Source organism: Tamandua tetradactyla, chromosome 3, assembly GCF_023851605.1.
Source record: "Tamandua tetradactyla isolate mTamTet1 chromosome 3, mTamTet1.pri, whole genome shotgun sequence".
Classification (NCBI taxonomy): Eukaryota; Metazoa; Chordata; class Mammalia; order Pilosa; family Myrmecophagidae; genus Tamandua; species Tamandua tetradactyla.
This window is the reverse complement of record NC_135329.1, coordinates 73,926,920-73,944,479: the sequence shown is the minus strand read 5'-3', so window position 1 is coordinate 73,944,479 and position 17,560 is coordinate 73,926,920. Positions and strand designations below refer to the sequence as shown.

Below are 17,560 nucleotides of genomic sequence, written 5' to 3'. Positions count from 1 at the left end.
ACTATAATGCCCATTTATGTAAAAATGAGTCATATTCTTTATCTTCATTCATACTAGCTGCATCAGCCTCATGGAACCAAAAAACAACACCCTAGTTTCAGAATTTTTTCTTCTGGGGTTCTCAGAGGAGCCAGAACTGCAGCCCTTCATCTTTGGGCTCTTCCTTTCCATGTACCTTGTCACTGTCTTTGGGAATCTGCTTATCATCCTGGCCACCATCTGTGACTCCCACCTCCACACACCCATGTACTTATTCCTCTCCAACCTGTCATTTTCTGACATGTGTTTTATCTCCACCACCATCCCAAAGACACTGGTGAATCTTCAGACACAGAACAAAGGCATTTCCAATGCCTCTCACCCAGATGTCCTTTTTCTTAAAATTTGCAGGGATGGGGAATTTCCTCCTGACCATGATGGCCTATGGCCACTTCATGAGCATCTGTCACTCCCTGCATTACATGGTCACTATGAACCCACAGCTCTGTGTCCTGCTGATTCTAGGGTCCTGGATCATAAGTGCCCTGAATTCCTTGATACAATGCTCAGTGGTGTTGCTGTTCTCCTTTTGTGTGCATTTGGAAATCCCCCATTTTTTCTGTGAAATTTATCAGATGGTTCATCACTCCTGTTCAGACAATTTCATCAGTGACCTAATGATGTATCTTGCAACTGGGCTGGTGGTTGTGGTTTTCCTGTCTGGGATCCTTTTCTCTTACTCTAAGATTGTTTCCTGCATAAGTGCAATCTCATCATTTCAGGGGAAGTACGGAGTGTTTTCCACCTGTGCATCTCACCTTTCAGTGGTCTCCTTATTTTACTGTTACTTCTTAGGGGTGTACTTTAGTCCTGCTTGTTCACAGAACACACATTCAAATGCACCAGCCTCAGTGATGTACACTGTGGTCACCCCCGTGCTGAACCCCTTTAACTGCAGTCTGAGGAATAAAGATATAAAAGCAGCTCTGAAAAAATTCTTACAAAGAAAGTTTCAGTGCTGGGACTGAAAATTACCTGTGGTATCAGGCTTCAAAAACAGATTTAAAAATCTGATTCATTTATAAAAGCATGGAAATAAGTAGTGCCTCTTTCTATTTATTTCCAAGAATTTCATTAATATGTTTGTGTTTAAGCAACTTCAGTTAAGTTTTTTCTGTCTCTTACATCATCAACATTTTTTCCCTTTGTCACTGTCCTACTTTTCCAATGTTATTCTGAAACTTGGCTGAGAAACAGGTTGGAATTTCCAACTTATCACAAGAAGCATGGATTTATTGAAGAAATGTTTCCCCTCAATTGGCATTTTATTTTCAGAAGTGTTTATATCCTCTGTTTTACTAAAGGCGGTGAGTGTCTTGGTCCTATGGAAAAGTACACATAACACCTAAGACTATTTATGGAAGTCATGTAAATGAAAGTCTGGCAATGTAACATATCAGTTTTGTGTGGTTCATCCCATTCTAAATCTTTGGTTTGAAGTATGTTTCTACTAATGTCAGAGTTCATGTATTTGTGCTTCTTATATGAGGTCATCTGGTTTTAGTGTTCTTATTCAGCTCCTGTTATATTGTTATTCTCATTGTCCATTTATCATTATGTTCATTTGCACAGAATACTAAAGCAAAAATTGTTTACCAAATACTCATCTTTGAACTGGAGTTGAAGGAAGACATATTGGTGTATGTTTTACATGATATGGCCATAAAATCACAGACCATCTCAAATATTTAGGAGGAAAAATCTCAAGTGTGCATTAAGTATACAGAAATTTTCTTTGGATGATACAGGTGCATTCATGAGAATGGAATCTTGGTGCCAATATATAAGGGGACATAGGGATCATCCCTTTGGGGCTTGAGAAGGCATCATGTATCACATATTACTTGTTGGATTATATGCTGTTTCAGCTTGAAAAGTTCCAGCAACATCAAAAAACATGATTTATTTTATTCCTCTGAGCAAAGTACCTGCCATTTTCCTGACTATTGTGAAAACACTAGAGAAAGGTGAAAGAAAAAACTGTGTTTGCTCTATCATCCCTTTATCTCACTTATCATCAAGATTCTCTTCAATCCTTGTGATCAGATGTAGTTGACTCAACAGTTCGGTTTTCTGCCCACAAAATACTTTTGGTAATTGAGAACTTTGATTCAGGGTCACCAATTATTCCTGTACAAGGACATATGTCCTTCCAAACTTTCCTACTTATCTGGAAGGGAACCTTATTTGTATTCACATTCAAATACAGTTAGCTGAAGTAAACGTTAATAACAGGTGATCATCAGTACTGATTTCAAATGTCTGAAGGAATGCAAATAATTGGAATCAGCAGGCAATATGAATACTCCCATATCTGGCTAATATGTGTCATTTAGCCATTACTGCATAAGAAGTCAACACAAAAGTACATGGCTTCAGGTCATGGTTTTATTTCTCATAGGATACCATGGTTTGGATTTCCTTTGATATCATTTGGTCCCTCATGAGTCTGTTGTCTGTTTTGATTGGCTGGGGCTGTTTTTATCTTCTTGCATAAGTTCTCTGACCATTGGAGGACTGATTACATGCAGACTGGGTTGTGATGACCTTAACTGGAACAACTTGCCTCTCCTCCACATGTTCCCTGATTCTCCAGCAGATGAGCTTGGACTTGATCAAATGGCTGAGGATAATTGCAAGAGAGAGCATCAGAACCATGCTGAGTCTTCTTGAAGTACATGGCCAATTCTGTCATACTCTATTGGCCAAAGCAAAGGAAACATCACAATTTCTGCCCTGATTCAAAGGTGGAGAAAGAGACTCCACCATTCAATGTGTGAGCTTCATGGTAATATTGTGAAAGATATGGATACAGAGAAAGTTGGAGGACTGCTGTCATCCCTTCAATCTATCTACCAGTTTATAACTTCCAAAACAGTTACATTTTATTGTGATTTTTCAAGAATTAAGTCTTGAAGTGTGACATTTTTTCCAACTCTTCCCTCAGTAATTGACTGAATTTCTTGTTGAAGAAATTGAGAGTTGAAGTATATGTTTAGTGAGAAACTATGGAAATACTACTCCAGATCATATTTGGCCCTCATCTCCAGCTCGCCACCTCCTAGATAAGACAAATATTCTTTTTCTTTCTAGATACTACGTTGAGTCCAGGGATCTCATGTATGCCTCATTGATTAGGAAAATTAGAGAATTCTTGCTTCACTGGTACCATCTTAATGCCTTGATGTCTATACTACCTTTTTTTTTATTGAACTTCTCTTTAATAAATTCATTAATTTTTCCACTTCAGTACTAGTGGGTGGGGGCATTGGAACATTCTGAGTGAAGTTTCACTTTTAAAATGCAAGTAGAAAATGGGAATTAAGAATTGGAAAAAGAATGGAGTTTTGAGGTATTAGGTCCACTCCTGGAATGCTTTGTCCCCTCCTAGATGTGAGGATTGAGCAGAGTTGGGGTCTCTGCACACTGCACAGTCACCAGCAGAGTTGCCATGAAGTGTTTCTGCTGAGCCTCAGCCTACTTTCCATTCAGTTGCACACAGGTTTCATGGTCACTGATTCCTCCTTATGCAGAAAATAACTTTCTTTTTCCTCTTCAGTTTCCCTATCTAATGTCTGTCATTTTCCCTATTTTGACAGTGGTTCTGTGAAGATGTTACAATTTATCAAGGAAATTCTTGGTTCTTTAGCAAAGCATTAGCACACTACATTGAAGTATTATCATAAAGTATGTAGGGAACATGACTATTTTCTATTCCCATGCAGCTCTTCTAAAGGCAATACAATATAAAAAGTGCTAAAATATACCACGAACTGTGAACTTAGAGACAACATCAAGCTGCAAAAAAAAATTAAAGATTTATTAGCCCATATATCAACAGGTCAAGGTTGAAGTGTCCCAGACTAGTAAAACAGCTCAATGAAATAGACAGGAACTCTGTGTTTATTAACATTCCTCTTCATGTGGTTTCCATTCTCACCATCACAGAACAGGTGCTGCAGTGCCAGATCAGGAAAACTGGGTAAGAATCAAGGGCATGGTGCAAATAATTTTCAAGACGTATCTTACTGAAAGATCCTTTTACTGAAGTACAACAAATATATGGAAAAATGATGACATATCATTGCCTCAATAATTTTTACAAATGGAATATACTCCATGTAACTAGAACCTAGTCCTAGAAATAGAATATGACTAGCCCCTGAAGCTCTCTGTGTGCTCAAATCTAATCACATTTGCCTTCACCAACAACATCGGTATCCACAATTTTAACAGATTAGTATTTGTTTTGTATTCTAGTGTAATTTTATCCACCCATTTATCCCAAATTATCTATTTTAGCCATTTTAATGCATATACTTCAGTGATATAAATTATAGTCACAATTTGAGTTTATATAAATACAACCATATAATATATATTTTGTATTTAGCTTTTTTTACTCATAATTATGCCATGAGACTATCTTTTTAAATTAGGAATATACATATTTTCTTTGACAGTCCGTGTGACCTTGGGTCACATTTCTTTGCATAAGTTTACAAGACATGGAGTAGTTGAGCTTGATAACTTTAACAAGTCAAGAAATAGTGAGGGATTTCAATTACTGCACAGAGAGAAAGTCATAGCACTTAAAATTTTTCAGGAATGTTGACAAGAAGGTCATGAGAAGGTACTGGGCACAGAGCCAGGGTTCCATGTTATAGTGTACTGCTGGTGCTGACAGACAGCCATGAATTGTTCATAAGCCATCACAGTTAACTGTAAATTGCCCAAAGTAGAAAAATGGTGAAAAATTACAAAAATTATAAACTCAAATTACATGGGTATCCTGGGTAATATTGGATATCCCACTGGAATTTAGGGTCAGTAGTGGTGATGAAATAAATAGAATAAAAGGACAGGTTGGAAAAGACTAAGAACATGGGCCTGTGAGTTGGAATTCTGATATGATGGCCAGGCTGTTGAGCAGGTCACCCATTAAGGTGACCAGGTACATGGATGGGAAGAGACCAGAGAGGAATGACTGCAATTATGGTGCTTCTGAAATTCCCCCAAAATCTATAGGAGTTCATGTTTCCTTTCCTGGGTTCATTTGGTTGGTACAACTATCATCTATAAAGAAAGAGCCTGACTTATTTTCAAACAATCAGTCATTACTAGGTTATCTATAATTTACATTTTACAGACAAGAAATTAATTCCTAGATTTTGTTCATGAATATCATCCCCTTTCATGGTATCCTTGAGCAATCTCTGATTAAGAATTGCCATCACATTTTCAAATAATTCCCCAAGTTGTCATGCATTATACAATGTTTACGAGAAATACTTTCATTCCTTATAGAAATGCATATTAAGTTCTTACTTTGCATGAACCACTGTCTAAGAAATTGTATACAGTGTGAAAATAAAACTTTCTGCAATTCATTCATGGAAAAAATAAAATGAGCAAATAAACACATAATCATAGTATTCTTATTATTACAAGTCCTACAAGTAGGTTAAATGCAGAGAGAAAAACAGTGACCATTCCAGGACTTTTATCCCACTGTGTTCAGGCAAAACCATAACACCAGGTGATATTTCAACACAGACTTCTTAGAAGAGAAGGTATGACCTAGTATGATATCTTGGGAAGTGTATGTTGCTCAGTGGGAATGTCCAGAGCAAAGGACCTAAGGAAATGGAGTGTTTCGGATGTACAAGGTCAACAAGCAAGCCAATTTGGCAGGGAAATGATAAGAAGTAGAATGATGAGAGATGGTGTTAGAGAAGTTTGAAGGATGAGGAGTTTCTTTTCCATTTTATACTTCTTGCACTTTATATATTTGTTTTACATTATATCCCTTGAAATTAAATGGAGTCACAGCTATTCACATATATAAATTTGTATTTGAACTCTGTAATATGATACAACTATTGGAATGGATGATCTCAGATGCCCCTACATTGTGGTCTGCCACACTCAAAGAAATACAAACACACATCCAGGCACAGGCACAGTACTCCCAGGTTTCCTGGGGTCCAGGTAATGCAATCCTCTTCTCACCTCCATCCACAATGACCATGCCTGGAATGAATACAATGAGAGCAGACCTCAGATTATCTATTCCAAAAATAGTTAGAAGAGGAAACATGAAATTGAATCCTGCAAACACCACGTGGACAAGTAAACCAGAAGTTTAACTTTGATATGGTCAAGTTCCCATATCAAGGGGAACATAGAACGGTGTTTAATGAGACTGTTCTGAAGGAAATCTGTCTCGGTTCTGGTGTTATTTTGATGATTGGTTATCCCCTTGCAAAACCAAACTTGCTCCACCCACAGGTAGCCACATAAGTGTCCTGATCAATCTGGCAGCTGCATTTCTGCAATAGCTCCCTTATCCACCACCCCCTCTGGAAGCTGCAGCTCCCACAACTACAAGCCGCTACAATCTTGCAGTAACTCCCCCCTTAGCCTGCCAATTTCTCACTCCCACCCTGGACAATTAAAATCCACCTTCTGTTCCCTTCCTCCTCCAACCATCCTGTATTAGCTCTACCCCTTCCCCAGCTCAGGGCTGACACCATCTTCCTGACCTCAGTCCGCTTGACTAATGCTGCTGAATAAACAGGACAAAAGAAAGTCTTTTTGATGGTGTTTTTTCTACTGAACCTTGATGCACAGAAAAGCTAATACAAGATAAAAAGCCATTTATCCAAACAGAAGTAGTGATACCTTTTTACAAATCCAAAACACGAAGCAGATTGAACATTCCAAAAGTAAAATGAGCATAATGAATAAAGGAATATGTCACAAAGGAAAATATAATATGTATAACAAATGTTTGCAATTTTTATGTGGTGTAGTAAAATATGTTTTAAGTGAGGGTGAATGCAAAAATTTTGGAATCATTAAACCTTGTATTGAATCTTGGATATGCCATGTATTTGCTGCTAAATTGATAGTGTAAAATTATGAATTTTAATGCCTCAACCAATATAGCAGGGAACAAATATTCATCATTCTAAGAAGGTTGACCCATGATCATTATATGCAAAAAATTTTGCATAATTCTTTCCACTTAGTAAATAGTGTTATCTCTGCTAATGAGATGACACTGATTTTTTTTTTACATCTCCAATGTCTCATTCTTTCCATACCTAATGTCCCCACTTTCATGGCTTCATTTTATTTCCTCATCACCTCTCTTAGCAATCACAGAATGAGCTGATATTCATGCGAGAGTCAGTCATCTTCTGTACAATAAAAGGGATCATCAAATTCCAACATACAATCCTTAGTGACTTCTTGCTGGACAATGAAGACAACATTCCATAGCTTCACACACAAGCTTGACCATATAAGGCCAACCTGCCAAGGTCCCCTGTCACTACCACTTGCCCTCATCCATATAATCTCTAACATATTAAACGTGACTTCCACCGTTGCTAGTGCTCCATAGTTTCCATATTCAGTGACTTTATATTTCTGCTTCCTTCCTCCTGGAATCTGTCCAATAGTTTCATTTAAAGTTTTTTCACTCCTGTTCCTTATGGATATCCTATGCTGACACACACACGCATCCCTATGCTGAAGGGATCTTCAGGGCAGCCTGGAGTCAACTGGAGAAATACTATTCAGTACATTCTCAAAAGAAGACTATGATTTCTTTTGTGCACTTTTTATGTGGAACTATAATTGCGTACCACTTTTATTTTATACCATGTGCTTCCTCTCCAGAAGTTAGTTCCCTGAGGACTGTAGCAATCTTCTACAAACTTTTCTAACCAAATCTGATGAGTTGGTAATTGGCTATAATAATAACTGGTGAAACATATATTACAAGAATGAATTAAAGAATGTGACTTCACAGAAATGCCAATGATGAGAGAAAGTGGAGCATTGGAGGATTGCTTAAATATGTGCTGAAGGCTTACTTCCAGCATTGGCTGAAATTATATCCCAAGGATGGGTAAATGCTGTATGTTGTGATAATTAAAGAATAGAGTAAAGAAAATACCATGAAATGTACAGAAGTCTCCTACATAGTAAAGTGCATTCAAAATAACCTCATGATATTTTTTCAATCATGGTTATGTGTGTGCGTGTGTGTGTCAGCATGTGCATCACAGATCACAAGTTAAGTGTATATCTGACTGTGACGAATGCACAAAATTTCATAAGCCATTACACTAAAGGCAAGGAAAATTTTAGAAGAAAGAAGTACCTGCTAATGGGGTAAATATCCTATGAACAGAGATTCAAATGAATGAGTGAGGATGGAGAGAGAACAGGCAGCCTACTTAGGAGGCTCCTTTAGACTTAAAGCCACAGATGGAGCAGATGTTGTTGCTGCTCCTGCCTCATCTCATCCTTCACATCTCACTCTGACCTCCCTGCTCTTCCTGGGTCTGTCCTATATTTATTTGAATGCATTGCTTTTTTACAGATTCAAATGGATGATGCTGACCCCACAGTCACTTTCTTGTGCACAGTCCTGTTATTGATTATTTTAGGATTTTCACTTCTGACCTCTTTTTTTTCTTCTTAACAGTTCCAAAGGGCACACTCCAGTCTTGCTTCTGTTCCTTGTCCAACATGCACAGGCCTTCTCAGAACACCCTCCTTAATATCATGGGCAGACAAGGATAATCTCTGCTGTTACTCTGATGTCTTTGCTTCATATTATGTTTCCCTATGGACTTTATGGCATATGCACAATTATAATTGTACCTTCAATTTTCCTGTAAAATATACGATCAAAGTTCAGGAACTAGAGCTGCTTTGTTCTCTTTTGTGTTTTAGGGAAGGTGTGTGAAAATGTATGCATTTTTCCAACAACAAACTTGTAGGAAATATGAATTTATGAAAGAAAAAATTGGCAAAGAGAATGAAACCCGCTGACAAATAGTTGTTTCAATACAACTGTATTAGGCAAACCTGAATGGAATATCTAAATCTACATTCAGAAAGACAAGATGTAAAATAACAATAATTTAATAATATTGATGTAGATTAATAAATAGAAAAGGTCTTGGAAACAAAACAACATACAAATACCATTTTCAAAAATGCATGGAGGAAGCAGTCTCAGAAATTTTAATTTTATTCCATATAAAGATATGTGGATCCAGTTCAATTCTTGAAGCTTGTCCATGCCAAAAAAGAAAATATATATGGATCCAAGCATGCTTTTGAATAGAATGAATGTGAAAGTCAATTTGGAAAGAAGCATTCTTCTAAATAACGGCAGAGGGTGATGTAATTTTTAGAAATAGATTTAACATAAATAAGAAAAATAACCTAAGGAAAACAGAGATGTGAAAACAAGATACAATGTGCATAAAAAGTGATTTATGAACTCAAATGAAACAGAACGTTCTTAGTTTGAAAAGCAGCAAGAGAAACACAGCAGGTAGGACTGATAGGCAGATCCACACAAAGTTTATTATCTTTCTAACATTCCACCTCAATCACATCTATATAGACATAAAAAAACTAATCTGAGAACAACAAAATTGGTGGAAAACTTGCAGTAATTTTTTTGAAATAATATAATAAAAAATAGAATAAAATACTGACCTAGCATATATAAATAAAACATCTGAACAATTTCCAAAGGAGAAAGTGAATGTCTAATAAACAAACGATATTTACCCCCACCAATGAAAGAATAATTGTCAAGTAAAGGCTTTAGTATACCCCTTTCCAACAAGTAAAACTTTTCATGTTCCATATCAATAATCAATGTAATAAAGTATATCTCATGTACTGATGTTTCAGCACAGTACCTACCTGCATTGGACTGGAACTTTCCGATCCATACACACACATCCTCAAATATATCTTATCTTCAATATAAAAAAGAAATGTCCTCACCTTACAGCCCATACTTCCATAACTAATACTCTGATTTTCCCTACTTGCCTTAACTATATATCTCTTTGGTCAGATTTTCTGCTTTTCTAGATTCACTTTAACCCTTGTATACATTATTCTAATTTGGCTTCCATTCTTAATACTATATGTTAACAATGAACCCCTGCATTGCTGAATTCTGTGGAATCTTCCTTTATGATGATACAAAAAATATCAAATGCATTCATAAATTAAGTAAACAAGAAAGCAAGCAAGGAGAACTCTTGATCATGGGCAAGACACAAGGGACACTCAGATGACCTCAGATAAAAGCTCTCAGGTTTCATTCACTCTGAACCCACCCTACAGTATCTACTTGCCTCTCCAACTAACCTATATATTGTCTTCATAAAGAATATCTCCAGGTGGAAGTTCAGTTCTTTCCCTGGGTGTCTGGTAAAGGAAACTGAAGTTCTGTCCCAAGACAAAAGACAGCAGGATGGAGTCAAGTATCCATCCCCCAGCCAGTATTAAGACCCCAAAGATAAAAAGCCATGTCCCATGTAGCCTGAGGTTACATAAGCTTAGGGACAGCTACAGAAGAGATATTCACAAAATAGCTGTTTTCTAGGCACAATTGTTTCTTGTAACTCCAAACACTCATCCGTCCTATCTCTTTGCTAAAGTACTCTGAACAGAAAAAAACTTAGTTAGCTGATTGTCTGTCCCCAAGAGACCAGGTTTTGAGATGAATCCAGTTGTATGATTAATCCTCCATGAACTCATCTTCCTTCCATCGATCTAACCATCTAAATAAAAGACTATCCAATCCTTGAAATAATGTTTATCTGAGGTGTAAGGCTGGGGAACCTATCTTGACTAGATCCGTTGGATCTTCACAGCACTACCCTGGGGAGGATACAGCTCCTGTTTTGTCTCCAGAAATATCTATTGTCCTTTCCAACCAAGTGGATAACTGTTTATTTGGCATAAAACCATGGATACAGCACTCTTTTTCTTGCTGAGATTTTGTTAAAACACTTAGGAATATAATATTTGTAACACAAATTAGCACCTGTTATAGAGTCCCTCATTTGTAAAATCTTTATTAATGACAAGAAACACATTGAGATCTTTTATGCACCATGGCATGTTTCTACTAACTTATGTGGGATGTCTCATTTAATTTTACTCCCTTATCATTGAGTGGTGCTTAATTTATTTAATGGATATATTTTTATTTCTATTCATTTAACTTGGAAAAAATAAAAAATACTTTAAAAATTTTAAATAATTTTTATTGCAATATTAAAACTCAGTATTTCATAATCTTATGACTTTCAAATGTATGATTCACTGGCAATAATTACATTGAATATATTCAATTACCATAAGTAACATCCTATACCTAAACTTTTCAGCCCTTCAAATAGAATCATTAAGTAGCCATTAAGTTATATCTCTCCAATACCCTAGAACCTGTTACCTGGTGCTCTGTAATCTGTTACCTATCTCTATGAATTTGCTTACTCTATGTATTTCATACATGCTAGTTGATATAATATTTATCTTTTTGTGTGTGTCTGGCTCATTTCACTCAGCATGGTATCTTAAAGTTTACCTATATTGGAGCATAAATTAAAACTTCATTCTTTTTTATGAGTCAGTAATATTCCTTTGTGTGTATAAGACACAACTTGTTTTTCCATCTATTAGTTCTGGATAATTGGGTTGCATCTATGTTTTGGAAAATAGTAAAAAAAAATAATAAATGGTATAAGGGTTAGGATGGGAAGGCAGACAAAGATAAGACCTAGAAAAAGAGAGTCCCAGCTATTGAAATAGAGAACCCCAGAAATTGATATTAAGTGTGGTAGGTGGGAACAGCATATGGTTGAGAAAATGAACAGGACTGAAACCCATTGAATCCTCCAGGGTTAACCATTGGAGAATTTTCCATTTTTGTGCCTCATCCATAACATGCTAATCTCTGTGTCTCTGGAGATACTACAAGTAAAACCTGTCATCCCCTCAGCACTTCCTTGGCTCTCCTGTGTCATCAGGTCAGGCAAGATATTCCTGCATTTGGGGAGACATGAGATGGGAAAAGGTTTATTTCTACTTAGCATAAAAATTCTGATCAGGAGATGAGGGGCATGGAAGAATATTTATATTTGAGGAAACCATGGTGGTCTGGAGTAGGAATTCCATACCTGCTCATAAAATATAGGGTGATTCTCATCCTGTTCTCCAAGAATTTTGCAATTCCACTTAGGGCAAAATGGAAAGTGTCACCGTTCAAGGATTGGGTTTTGAAAGAGCACAGAACAAATTTTTTAATTGAATTGAAATTCTTTCTTGATAATTTGAAATTTAAATTCTTTCTTGAGGTAGACTGTTTGCAGAAATGACACATTTTCCCACCTTACTCTAAATCCATGTGTTTTCCATTAGACTGTGCAGTTCTCCTATTGAGAGATTGAATCTATTTATGCACCTTTGATTCTAGTTAAGCTGAAAGTGTTTAATTTTCTTTGACCAAGAGAATAATGTGGAAGTAACAGTTTTGCATCAAGAGGCCTCAGTGTGTTTCTGCAGCTCTCCCTTGGGTCTCTTCTTCAGCCTTGTGAACAACTCCAGGCTAGCCTGTTGTAGGATGAGAGAAATGTGAAGGAAATGCTACTGTAAAGTGCACCCTAGAATCACCTATTGTGACCTAATCACAACATGTGAGTGGACACAGCCAGGACAAGCTGAGCCTTCATAGTTGACAAACAGCTGACTGCACTGCAATGAGTAACATTGCAGTGATCAAAATATCTCCGCAACACAGAGTTGGCTGCAATAATAAAGCACTGTCATAAACCACTTACTTTTTGTTTTTAGTTTTAGTTTAGTTTTTTTGTGTTTCTTTTGCCTTGTCAGGCACCAGGAATTGAACCGGGATCTCTGCCATGGCAGGGAAGAGCTCTGCGTGCTGAGACATCATGACCACACCATAAACCACTTACTTTTGAGACAGTTTGTTATGAAGCAATTACTAGATGAAACAATAAGCAATAAACAAGGTGAAAAGAACTGAAGACATTAAGAATAATTGGCTGCTTCTTATTATTGATCATTCCATAAGACACTTGAAGAAAGCATGTATAATCACTCGATTATTCAAGTTTATTTCAGATAAGTGTATTAAAAAGTGACTACTGTTGAGGTTCCCTTGCAAGAAAGCAGGAGATATTGGAGGGAAATGCATGTTTATACAGAAATAACTCATGTCCCTAAATCAATACATTCTATTTTACAGAGTATTTTAGGAATGATTTCAAGCACTTACATAAGTCATAATCTGTTCATGAAGATTGAGGGGAGTTTTGAATATATAGGTGACAAAACAGTTGGAGGGAAAAGAAAATACAAAAATATTTCAATTAAGTGCCCTTTAATGATTTTGAGGAATATAGATAAAGGGAAGATATTTGTTTAGAGGAAAGAAAGGGTCATATTTATTATCCATTTGCAAAATATAGAACGTAAGGTCTAGTATGCATCCCAATGTATATGCATAATAACACATATGCACTAAGATTTCCTAATTCAATGATTAGATGTAAATCATGAAAATAATCATTGTAAGCAGAATTTCAGATAGAAAAATCAACTGCTATTTATATCACAGATTTCTAGAGATATTTGAGGACAGTATTTATGATCACACTGTTATTCCAGTTGACTTCAGAGCAGCATATTAAAAAGTGAAAGATTGGGTGGGCCACAGTGGCTCAGCAGGCTGAATTCTAGCCTGCCATGCTAGAGACATGGGCTTGAATCCCGGGCCTGCCCATGCAAAAAAATGTGACTCCCTTTGAGATTTCGTTGGGGTTAAGCAGTAGAATTTGAATGGACATGCATCTATATTCAGGATTAACTTGTATCCTTACTCAAAACACTCCATTCCCAGAGGAATAATTAGGCTGTTTCAAGCTCTTGAGTGAATCATTATTACACCATGAAGATTGAACAGAGTTTTGAACATTCAAACTATAAAAGTTGGAAGAAAGTGTCAACCAATAGATTGTGCTATAATTAAATACACAATTTAATTTTTGTTAAATTAATATTTCTGACAAAAAATTAGAGAAATTTCAGCATTTAGTTTAGAGGAATGAAAGGAGTCTTACTTATTTCCCATTAGTAATACAGAACATGCAATCCAGTCCTGTACCCCAGTGCCTAATATCTTGCACATCAAAGTCAAGATTTCTTACTTTGTGAGTTGATGAAAACCATCAACAACAATTCTCTCCTTTAATAATAGCAGGCATAATTTAATCTCTTCTTCAACATATTAATTTCATAGGTCTTTGATATGTTTAACAGCCATGAAATTTCAAAGAGTCAAAACTTAAGTCAATGAGGGTTTGAGCCCTTCCATCACTGCACTTATTCAGCCCCAGGACCAGTGTTTTTCCACCAAGGAGTCTCTTCAGAGCTCCCTTTAGCTCTTTGTTCCTCAGACTGTAGATGGAGGGGTTCAGCATGGGGGCAACCACAGTGTACATGACTGAGGCTTGGGCACTTGCAGGTGCACCTTGCACAGAAAAGAACTCATTTACACACCAATAATCATACAATAAAATAAGAAGACCACAGACAGATGGGATGCACAGGTGGAAAATGATTTATACTTTCCCAGAGCTGATGAGATTGCACTTACAGAGGAAGCAATCTTAGAATAGGAGAAAATTATGCCAATGAATGGCCCTTCACTCAGCAGTGCAGCTGCAAAATACATCACTATCTCATTGAAGAAGGTGTAAGAACCCACAAGTTGGACTAAGTGATTATATTCACAGAAAATGTGGGGGATTTCCAAAGGTGCACCAAAGGACAGTCACAACACCAGTAAGCTTCTTTAACAAAGCACTCAGGACAATTATGATCCAGGACACTAGCAGGACAGGACACAGCAGAACCAGCAGGACACAGAGCTGGGAGTTCATGATGACCATGTAATGCAGGGGATGACAAATCACCAAAAAGTGGTCACAAGCCATCATGGTCAGGAGAATGTCATCCAACCCTATAAAGAGTAAGAAAAAGGACATCTGGGTGAGGCAGCCTGCATAGGTTATGACTCTCCTCTGCATCTGGATGTTCACCAGCATCTTTGAGACCGTGTTGGCGGATAAACAGATGTCAGCAAAGGACAGGTTGGAGAGGAAGAAGTACATGGGCATGTACAGGTGGGTATCAGAGATGGTGGCCAGGGTGAGGAGCAGGTTCCCATTGATGGTGACCAAGTACATGGACAGAAAGAGCCCAAAGAGGAAGGGCTGCAGTTCTGGTTCCTCTGAAATTCCCAGAAGTAATTCTGAAATTTCTGTTTCATTTCCTGGTTCTATTTGTTGGTGTGACTACCCATAAATAGAGGAAGAGCATGACTAATTCCCAAACAAACAGGCATTATTCAACTAGCTATAATTTATGTTTTGAGGACAAGTTATATTTTAAAACTGTATGAATATTTATTGATGAAATATGTTGATGAAAATGTTAAAGGCTCTCTTAAATTGAAGGCAAAATAAGAATGTCTTCCAAATTGTGACAGAGGTGATGGTACATAAAAAAGATTAACCATAAAAGTCAAACTTTAATAACGGGAAAACATGATGGCAACACATATAAAAGGTGATTCATCAACACAAAGGATGCTGAAAATCTTATGTTTGAAAAATAACACGGAATCACAATATGTGGCACCAAGTGATTTGACCAAAAAAAATTAATTTTAACCATTTCCCATAGATACAACTATAAATTCAGAAAAAAATTAAATGGTAAAAAAGAAGCTGGTGGGAAAATATTCAGTTTTTCTTTGAACACATGCAAGCATAAACCAGAATTAAAATGCTCAGATTACAGTTAAACAAAAACAAAAACTTGAATAGAGAGAGACATAGAGCAAGGAAATGGCTAATAATATCATAAACATATTCAGCCTCACGTGTAATGAAATTATTTCAATTGCACTATGCTGTATTATTCCCCTAGTCACCTATTAAATAAACTGTTTTTCAGGTGAATAACCAGAATGAGAGGGCATGTCAGCCTGCCACAATGTGTATGAACTGTGCTGTAAGGTAATGGGTACATCTCTTATCTGAGTATTTCTCGTAAATACAGAATCATGTTCAAATACAGCCAATTTTTAAAGTAACAAATAATATTTTCTCTTTGATACACACTCTTGAACTGATAATACTCCCTAATTCTCCTAATGGTAAAATTTATTGGGCATATATTCTGCTTTTCCTGGAACTGCTTACTTCCCATTGCATCCTCTAATTGGCCTTCCATTCACATCCCTGATTTTCCACAATGAACCATGGATATCTCCATCCAATGCATATTTTTAAAAATATAATAAATAAAATATTAGTTAATTAATCCAGAAGGCAATGAAGTATAGAGATCCCTCGATTCTTGCATATGTAGGATAAGGTTTCAGATGACCAAGGACAGAGTTCTTGGTGTCCATTCTCTCTGCCCTTTCCTGCATTATCTACTGGGCTCTGCCACTCACCTGAAAGCATTTCAGAGAACTATGATTCCCTGAAGAAGTTTGAATTCTTGCCTGGGAGGTGGATTCTGGGGACTGAAGCTCTGTCCCCAGACATGACAGCAGGAAGAGTCAGGCATTCCTCTGTTAGCAAGAGTTAAGACCACAAAGAAGCCACCTTGTCCCTTTCAGCCCATATTGCACAGGATGAGAGTCAGCACCAGTACAGGAGATATTTACAGTTTTCCTTTAGCTTCTCATTAGCACATTTCTCTCTGTGTTTATCATTAGCATATTCCCTTGTTGCTTAAACACTGAGTCATCATTTCCCTTTGAGACACTGGTCAGGGGACAATGGAAATGGTTCCTGCTGACTTTAACTCCCTGAGTGATCAGGTTGCATTTGGTGATTCCAATTTCTATCATTCCTTCTCATGGAATCTGCTTCCTCACACTGGTTTAATCTTCTACCAACTTTCCCATCCTTTTAGTGGAAATTTCCACCATCTCTATAGGTGTTGAAGCCGTCTTCAGTAAGGACTGGTGTCTCCAAAGTCTGGACTTGTGAGGATACAGCCTGCATTGTTCTCTCCAGAACATTCTTTTCTCTTTTTCAACCAAGTGGAGGAATATGCTTCTTGAATATGAAACCAAAAGCAATAAGCTCTTTGATAACACTTTTGCTCAATCAATTAGGAATGTCCTTCCTATAAGGCAAGTTAAGAAGTATCATCAACTCTTTTATTTAAATATTTGTTAATTAAGAGATATATTTTGATCTCTTTACCCAACATTACTGAACCTAATACCTTTATATGGAATCTCCCATTGAAGTCTTACAAAAATCCATTTTATAAAAGCAGTACTATTATGGATCCAATTTCACACTTTTAGAAATAGCTGGGGTTCCATGGGTTAAGTATGTGCCTAAAGCTATAAAAGAAATAGGGGCTGGAAAATTGTTGTGATTTTTGTGAAGATGTTTCCAATTCTCAGTCTCTCAGCCAGTGGTTCTCACCCAAGGAGGACTCTGGTTCCCTGCAGCAACATGGCAATGCTTGAAACAGGGCAGGGGGGAGCACTGATAAATTTCAGTGGGTACAGACATGGGAGCTGCTCACCATCTTATGATTACATCAACAGCATATTTGGTTC

General features: G+C 37.0%; 2 pseudogenes; one reads left to right on the top strand and one right to left on the bottom strand.

The window, feature by feature from the left end:
• Positions 1 to 70: 70 nt before the first annotated feature.
• LOC143675624 (olfactory receptor 7A10-like) lies at positions 71 to 1,007 on the top strand (annotated as a pseudogene).
• A 13,209-nt stretch (positions 1,008 to 14,216) lies between these two features.
• On the bottom strand, positions 14,217 to 17,513 carry LOC143675623 (olfactory receptor 7A10-like; annotated as a pseudogene).
• Between the last annotated feature and the right edge of the window lie 47 nt (positions 17,514 to 17,560).